Source organism: Esox lucius, chromosome 14 (genome assembly GCF_011004845.1).
Source record: "Esox lucius isolate fEsoLuc1 chromosome 14, fEsoLuc1.pri, whole genome shotgun sequence".
NCBI classification, from domain to species: domain Eukaryota; kingdom Metazoa; phylum Chordata; class Actinopteri; order Esociformes; family Esocidae; genus Esox; species Esox lucius.
Window position 1 is genome coordinate 32,616,532 of NC_047582.1, and position 9,325 is coordinate 32,625,856.

At 43.8% G+C, this 9,325-nt stretch overlaps 1 long non-coding RNA gene across 1 annotated transcript; it reads left to right on the forward strand.

Annotated features, from left to right (window-relative positions):
- Positions 1-13: 13 nt before the first annotated feature.
- On the forward strand, positions 14-7,761 carry LOC109616609. Its single transcript, XR_002197811.3, has 3 exons — positions 14-241; positions 3,862-4,559; positions 4,795-7,761. It is a non-coding gene; the product is annotated as an uncharacterized LOC109616609 (long non-coding RNA).
- Positions 7,762-9,325: the final 1,564 nt, after the last annotated feature.

Sequence of the window (9,325 nt, forward strand, 5' to 3'; positions counted from 1 at the left end):
TCTGAATCTTTTGACCAATAGGATTGCGCAAAAAACTTACCCTGTGTTAGAAGCAAGATGGATGCGCCCTTCTGCAAAGGTTGTTTTGAAACCAATCGAAACGTTTCTATTTACATATATGGTAAATTATTTAGAGGATACCCCAATATTTAATGAAAGAATGAACGAAGACGTTATCTATGTTCGCGACGATAGTGTTATGAGTTCTACAATTTCGAAGTTTGTAAACAATGCAGCAAAGGTACAAATGGAAAAACGGAACGTTTTACAGTTTCTTAATTGATCTTTCTTGTAATGTAATATTCAGAGAAGTATCACATTTGTGTACCTCAAGCACCTGCTACAATACCTAACAATAGAATATATTGATCCGTGTTTTTTATGTTAATGTGCGCATTTCTGACTTCAAGCCAATGGGCGGATTCGATTCTGCTGAGCCACGGTGAATTGGTCTTCTGGCGATGAATTGAACGGGCAAAAGCAGACATGCAAATCTCAAATCAGAAACCTTATCGCCGACTCGCCGCTCAGTCTTGTTCAGCATGGTTCATTGTCTGCCAAGTTTCACCCTCTTCATAACATCCCAACCCGAGCCAAGTTAATCAAATCACCTTAGTGAATCCAGTTTTGAAAATATTATTTATCAAATTGTCTCTATAATTACTTTGAGCTTGTGTGAATTGCCAAAGAAATGTTGTCATGGATGGCTTCAGGCTTCTGCTGGTAAGCTTTTGAAAATTGCTTACCGTTTGAGTGGTTAGGGCGTGCCCATGTTCTATCCGGTCTCACACGCAGTGCCCTGGGACTGGGGAAAAGGGGTATGAAGTATATAGGGCCCTGATGTTTAGAGGGGCCCTTAAGAAATGTTTGACTCTTGAGTAAAGAGGGGAGGGGCCCTCAGAGACCACCTGTGCACAGGGCCAAGACTTTTGTGCTACACCCCTGCTCACACGTACACCTGTTGGATGGCCTCATCCATCTGCTGACACAGATGTTGCAAACAGCAACTGTTTGGTGTCAGACACTTGACATGTAGTTAAACCTCAGAGTCATGCAAGCTAATTAAAGGCAACTAATTCATCAAATTAACTAGGCCAAGGCTCTAAAACACTGTTAATGGAGTGTTACCCTCCCTGGTTGTTTTCGCCCCAAGACTCCAGTCTTAATTTACCGGATTCAATTCATTGGCTAGGTATTAGAATAAGGTCTGATGGATGAGGCTTGGAGTGAAAACCTACAGGATAGAGGCTTGGCATGAACGGGTTGAAGAGACCTGAACTGGAGCCAGATCTTTGAGGCACGCAGGGATACTGAGCTTTATCAGATGGTGCAGTGAACTCATGCAGTGATCAATTTAGTTTTGTAAAATGTTTAACCAGACGTGATATGGACGTTGTCCAGTGTGACTGTCACAATTACTTTAAGATCGAGATATATATATTTTTTTAAGAACATTTCCTGCTCTTTTTAACCATGACACCGAAGTCTTTTTTTAAAGAAACAAGTGTACACAGGTTAATTCATGATCTGATTGTATACAATTATAAACAGCAAATAAAATATGTGTAGTTGTAAAATCTAATACAACAGATTACTGTTCGTCTTATTCTGAATGCGATATGCAGCCTGAGCTACAGCTTTTTTCCCTGGGTGTCAAAATTATCTAGAAATCCGACCCTAGACAGCAGTGACTACATGAACTTGACACTCATGTAGCAACATTAATAAGAATAAAACAACGGAAGTGCAATATCCACAGAAAGACAACACTTGCAACATGCTAGGCTTACATGCCATTCATACTTGTTGCAATTTGAAGCCAAATGCCCTGTAAATGTAGCTTGTTATAATGCTTTGTTTGTGTGATTTCCATAAAAGATTTGTATCTTTTTAAGTGGATCCAAGTGAAAAGTCGAGATAGACAACTCATTCACCGATGCCTGACCTCTCTGGAAGCACCACCAGCCAATTCAACCTGGCCCACAGTATGTTTGAGTATGGAGTCAAAAGTTTGCCCACCCCTAAAAATGTGATTTACCCTGGTCCCCATTGGCATGGCATCTTTTGGAACCTGTTCACCTTGCTCTGAATATGCACTGGCTGTCCACTGAGCAAGATTCAGTAAACCGAGTGATTTCTGTGGTCTTCGGATGGTATTTCTGTGCAGGTTATGGCAGCAATTCCTGAAGGACATCCCGTCTCTGGCTCTGTAGTCCACAAAACTACAACAAACTCCTACATAACCACCCTTTAGGGTCAACTTGGTGTTAGCTGTTTACACAGTAGGCGGAGATTACATATTTCTCTTTTTTATTTTTGTTACAAATATTTTCCAATATAAACAACTTCACCATGCCATCACTGATTTTGACTTTCAGTGTTTTAAAATAAAATATCGACCAAACTGAAATCTCAATATACCATTTGTAAGTAAAAAAAATTGGTCTGCTTCCCTGTTTGCAGTGAAAAAAAACTTAGTCAGAAAAATGCGGTTGCCAAATTTATATCACTAATGAGCTCACCAGCAGCAGTGAACAAAACCCTTGGCGTTGCTTCAAATTTAGTCAGCAGATAGGCCCATAGAATTTTTAATTAAAACATTGCCTCAAATGAGTGCTAGTGCGAGCTCCAGAAGTGTGCTCAGAGCCCCTAAAGCAGAAGAACCATGGTTCAGTTGCCATATCCTTTTGCACTATTTATGTGGAGCACTCCTTTTGGCCAGATCCAATTGGAACATTTGTCAAATGTAGTGAAGGACTGGAAACAGGATATCATTTAGGACATTGCCTGTGATCCAGCATAACACCAGAGCAACAAACGGAGCTTGAATTATAATCAATCTGAGGGGAACAGAAGGAGAATGCATACTGGATGCTTCGTTTCAGACCGCCTCATTACAGTAAAGGCTGCCTAACGAAGTGTGAGGGGGCAAGACTCGTTATAAAAAAGCAGTGTGTCCCAATTAGCGCCATCTCCTGAAGTGTGCACTTGTCCATTCATTGATTTGAAAGTAAATGACTGGGTATGGGTGCTATTCAATGCTTTCTCGACAGGAGCTGTATGTTGGCGATGACTGTCTAGAAAATGTACATCCATGTTTACAGACGGCAGGTTCAGACTAGTTGAACTTTCCACAGGCCGACGTCACAAGTTAAAAAACCCAGTAGAATCAGAAAAGGGCAGCACGTGCACAGACCAATTAGGAAACATCAACAGGAACCATATAATAAGTATTCCATAGTGATTCGTTGTATGTTCTCCAATGGTTGGTCTGGCTTTAGAGATACGGCGGAAATTCCCAGTAGCATGGCTCCAATCCAATGCATTTAGATTTGTGGGAAGAAGTCCCAAGGTGATATAAGACAAAACTGAGATAAGGGTAATGGAAAGATCTCCTCTGTGTGTCCCCTGTGATAGTGTCAAAACACAGTGAATGAAGAAGTCAGAGGTCCCTCCATTCGACTTGTCCGGACGGTTAGAAATAAATGGCTATGCGATTGATTTGTTTCCTCATTGGAACGCTCCCTTTGTTGTTTGTGGCGGCATCATTTTGTACTTTCTTCACTATTTGATGCATGAACTGAATAAATATGGCTTTCCCTCTGAGACCTATGAGTACACAAATGGGTCAAACTCGCTAGTGTCCCTTTAAAAATGCGTTTGTGCGCCACAGTCCAAATGCGTTTGGACTGTGGCGGGGGGGGGGGGGTGTCCTGATTCTTAATCTTATACCAGCCTGGTATAGCTCTTTATCTGGGCTATCAGTCACCCAGGGACTGATAACCCATATCACTTGGTCGTGTTGAACTACCGCTTAAATGGACTCGCTTGTAATTGATCCCATTTACTGTTTTATTTCAGGGTGCAGAGGGGCTGGTTGTTGTGCTCTGACACTGCTTTACCAGGGAGATCGAGGCGAAGACTTCTGAGGACTGGACCTGTGCTGACCGTTCAGCCACAGAGTGATTTATGATCCCTCCTCCAGGGTTAGCCACACTTCACTTCTTCTCGTTGTGAATCCGTCTTTATTTTTCTCCTTTTTTTTTTTCTCTCCTCTCAAGTATCTCCACTTCCTTTTTATCCTTTTCACCCTGCCCCCGCATTTCTGTCTCGTCCCACTCAGAATGTCAACTGACGACCAATATTCCTAATGAGTTTGGATCTCCACAGAAACGCTGACGAGCGGCCCTGTTAATCATCATATCTGTGGATGCCTTGCCATAATGTGCTGAGAAAGGTGCAGAGTTTCCACAGAAAGCCTTGTGAATCTGGAAAGGTCCGGATGAAGATACTATATTCAGACTGATCGAGGAAAAAACACTGTGGTTGTATCTCAATTATCTATGCTGTCCTTCACTGATCCCCATGTGTCTAAATGGATCGGACCGAATGTGCGAGTTTCACAAACATGACCTGGAGGCAGATCTTACCTGGATGCGATGATCTGAGGGTAGAACTCCAGGATTCTTTGTCTTGCGGGACCTTTTGTTTGATGAACAACCAGACCAACAGGCAGGGGATGACTGGAACAATGCCACACAGGTGGTGACTGTGTGAATGTATGCCACTGCTTTTATGTTTAGTTTTGCCTTCTTACCAAGCTCTTGTTAGCTTCAAGCGCTGATGCATTTTTGCCCATATTATGTCATCAAATGAAACCTAATTTTAAAGAGAATGCGGATAGACTCTTGTAATACCTGGAGTAGCCATGGTTGCGGCTATTATAATTTAGTTTAGGAAATAATTTGTACCCAATTTGACTCTTCAATGCTACTATATAATATTTAATTTCAGGCTACTGGTACTAAAGCCGGAGGAAACATCAAGACCTAACTGAGTGGGGAACCAGAGGAGAGAGAGCCAGGATCGGCCACTGCTGTGTTACTAGAGGCTCCGGGGAGGGAAGAAAGGGCCTCATATGGAGGCTGGTTGGCCTCCAGTGATTTGGTAAGGGGTAATGATAACGGGAGTTTAGCCGCGCCAGTTATTTAACGCAGCCACAAAGTCCCCTTTAGGCAGGGTCAGCCCCTGTCAGCATTAGTAGGTCAGGCTGACACTGTGCTAGTGTAGCTGGATGTAGCCAGGCTGAACCAGGGTCAGTCTCTGTGTTCCACTATGGCATAGGGAGGGGCACGCTGATCAGGTAGTAGTGCAGCCAAGACTTACCCCGTCCCCTTTGTTGGTGACACAAAGGCAGGTGGGTGGATCGCCAGGATTGTTTGTGTGGCATAACAATCATGCTGTTGAACCATCATGCCCGGCAGGCAGGGTCGGCCCTACACAGTTGGTGGAGGGAAGGTTTTACCGCTGCTTCTGTGTCTAGTTCAACCTAATAGCTGAGCTATTTTAAGACAAAAGCACCGATCACGCACACTCAACCACTGTCAGCTGGTGTCTCTCAGTTCTACAAAAATAAGAAAAAGTGTATAGCTGCCATACATGCTGTATTGAGTTCCTACATTTTGTAGAATATCTAAGGTTTATGTAGTTTACCTGTACTGTCTTGTGTATGCTAATACATACAGATTTAGAGGACAGAAAACAGGTCATTGTGTTTCTTCCGCTTTCTTTAACTCGTGCATCTCCTCTCGTTGTTCTTGTTCTGCTACTTCTCTCTAAAATGTGATCATGAGTACACCTCAACAACTGTGTGTAACTGTGTCAGAAGTGTGATAATTTGACCGGTCAATTTTACAGTGTTTTCTAGACAACAATGGTGAGAATTGTAGTTTCGCGAAATGGTTTTTCTGGGTGAATGGACTCCTTTCTGGAACTTAACAAAATGGTTTCCTGTATATTGTTCATAGAACATAGTTTTCACGTGTTAAAATTTGTAAAAATTGTATAGGCATCTTGAGCACAAAAGTGAATACTAGACAATGAGATTTGTGAGTCACATTTATAATTCATACAGACCTTATATGCTGTCTTATCAATAGTGGTCTCGATGCTGAGAGCTTCAGCATGACGAAAGAAAATGTTCAGGTGGCATGTTATTAGTCATCCTGGATCTGAACTGCACGTTATTAGTCATCCTGGATCTGAACTCCCCTCCACCTACCGGAGGAGAATTTTTGGAACGTGGTGACTGAGGTGGGATGGGTAGGCGATGATCTATCCAGCACGCCTCATTTCTCTGGAGTCTTCAACCACCTAGAACGTAGCAGAGGGAGCCGTGGAACAATGTGTTGCAGTTTCCTTCCGGAGCGGGCTGGCGCCGACCAGGGGGAGGCGAAGTGGACCGACTCTACCATTGATGTGGAGAGCTGGATTGGACGTGACGGTTGCTTGTGTACCCCCTCTGTGATCACTGCAGTGGTTTCTGTTCCTCCTTTACAGCGGCGCTGGACCCGGTTCAACGGTGGACCGCGAGAGGTTCTTGGCTCTCACAGAATGGCGAGGAACGCTACGAGCACTTCCGTTCGCTCATCCATTTTATCTGGCAACTCATTTTCCACGCTTTCGGATAATTCAGTCAAATACATTAACAGTAGACTACGCTACATTTAACATCACACAGACCCATTTTTTAAGCCTGCATTTACTTTGCCCGAAAGGAAGAGGAGGAATAAGAGCAAGAAAAAAAGGGAAAGAATGCAGTGAAATAGTGTCTCTCTAATGTCAAGTGTGTCAATTCCATTTCAATTGAATTCATTTAAAAAGTAGCCCACATTCAAATTCTTTCTTGGAGAAAATAATTGGTATTGACCCCCAACTCTGACAGAGACAACCTCTCACCACACAGCTCTGTCGTCATTGTCACCGCTCCTCAGTGAGGACTGTCAGTCATTCATCCAAAGCCAGATAGCATCTTATCTGCAATACAATACATGATCCGGCCTCTGTTTGTCCTACGAATTAGCAGGCTGTTTGTACTGACGCGTGAGCTACTGCATCCTGGGTTCGCAGAGGACAAATAGAAGCAACGGGGTCATTACAGAGACAGCGCAAGCCGACAAACCAGCCACGTTTGTGATCCAAAACTGTAGCTGCTCCCGACTGCACCTGCCTCACTGCCTGTGCAACGGAACCTGTAGAGCGATCCGATATTGGAACCAACGCAGTTGTCCTCAAAGTGCTAGCCCACCCAACTGTTGTCCCTTTCACTCATATTTTGAGATTTTGGTGTGTCCTCCCATGTAATGTTTAATGCTAGATAAGAGAGGAAACGGCCACATAACAGTGAAACTGCCACATCTGTTTGCGATCTGTCATCTGCACATGGGTAACTGTCAAACGAATGCAAGCAGCTTCTTAGAAATTGCAGGATTGAAGAACGCAGTATATGTGAGGCACATTCATTAGTTTTTATTTCAGCTCAGTAACAAACACAAAAATAATGCTGTTTACTTCAAAAACAGACTACATTTTTCAGTACTGTTCCCATGCTGTCATTCTGATATGATGTTTAAATTAACTATTAATGTGAGATTAATGTGTGTGTGTGTGTTTATTTTTTATATACTGTGACTACAACATGTATTTGTAATCATTTATTAAAATTTAATTTTGTGTTCTTTCTGCTGCCCATGAAATGCAAAGGCCTAGCTGTGCGGGCGTTAGAAATAAAAGAGAGAAGAAACTGTCTCTCAACACACAGACCTGATTGGATGCTCTGGAGACCATCGCCTTACCCATGAACAGTCACTGGTCAATTATAATCAAATTATCCTTGTGACATTGTGCTGTTGGCCAAAGTACCGCCTCAAATAAACAGGCTGAAATTCCAGAAATGTTTAACACCTCTTTCAAGGAAAAGGTCATTACAATTATGTTCACTATAAAATTGTTACTTTGACCTTATAGTGTGGAAATGTCATTAAAAGAAATTGGAATGTGACAGTTCTTTCTTTACAGCACTAGGCCTCTGAGGTACATCCTGGAGCCATCGTTAACTAATGTTAGAACAATGACTGGAAGTCTCCAGCAGCTTAATTGCTTTTTTCTCAAACTGAAGATAGAATAAGGAACCAGATGGTTTATTCAATGTACAAATGGAAAGTATCCAGTTATTATTATCTGTCTTTTTAGTTTGCCTGATTCATTTATTTTCTCTGATTGTACGTTCCTTGTTTTGGAGTTGGGGGTTGGGGGGGTTATTTGCACTTTTATTTCCTACGCGAAAAAGTCTGGTACACCGTGACTTTGAGTCCCTCTTCTCTTCTTCACACACCCTACAAGTTCTACATACTCTCAGAGACCTGGAGGTTTCTGTGGGGCAGCCCAGTGCTCTGTTCCTGCATAGTCCCGCTAGCTACAGCGCACCGTCTGCCAGTTCATCGGGGTATGAGGAATGGAGGTGTCCAGCCCGGGCTACCCCCCACGGACCTCTGCCACAGACCCACCTCCGTGGATCCCCCCCCACAGACCCCCTGCCACAGACCCCAACCACGGACCAACCCCACGGCCCCCCCGCCAAGGACCACCGCCTCGGACCCCACGCCACGGACCCCCCGCCACGAACCCACCCCCACGGACCCCCCACCACAGACCCCCCCACCACAGATCCCAACCATAGACTCACCCCCATGGACCCCTCCCCATGGACCCCTCCCCATGGACCCCCGCTACGCCTCACTCACTTCACAGTGGGGTGACACTAGTGGGGGGAAGACATAAACCCCTAGACTGGCGGGCGTATGGGGTTATACACATGAACACACTCCAGACCAACTGACTTCCACTTATATTCCTGTTGAAAACACATTATAACATCCAGCATCTTCCAGTTAACTGGGAGCCCATTAGAAAATACGCCACATTCGTTCTGATTGTACGTTCCTTGTTTTGGAGTTGGGGGTTGGGGGGGTTATTTGCACTTTTATTTCCTACGCGAAAAAGTCTGGTTATACACATGAACACACTCCAGACCAACTGACTTCCACTTATATTCCTGTTGAAAACACATTATAACATCCAGCATCTTCCAGTTAATTGGGAGCCCATTAGAAAATACGCCACATTCGTTATGCAAAATGTAACGTCAGTGTTGTGCTCTCTGGGGAAGGAGTGAGGGTGGCTGGTGGACGGCTAATGAGACTTCACCAGTCAGACCTCACATCCGTGTGAGTGCACTTTGTGTGTGTGTGTGTGTGTGTGGGTTTGTGCTTGTGTGTAGGTGACAGTACATGGCATTCAGATTGTAAGCTTTTCTAACACTAAGCGGTCCTTTGTGTCAGAGGTTATGGACAACCTGTTTCCTGTACACATAGGTGTGTATATATTTATGATTCAACTGTAGGAATCCCTAGGACTGTTACGTGAAATGTGGATTTCAAATATTTAAATTGTGTCTGTGCGAGTGTGTGTGTGTGTGTGTGTGTGT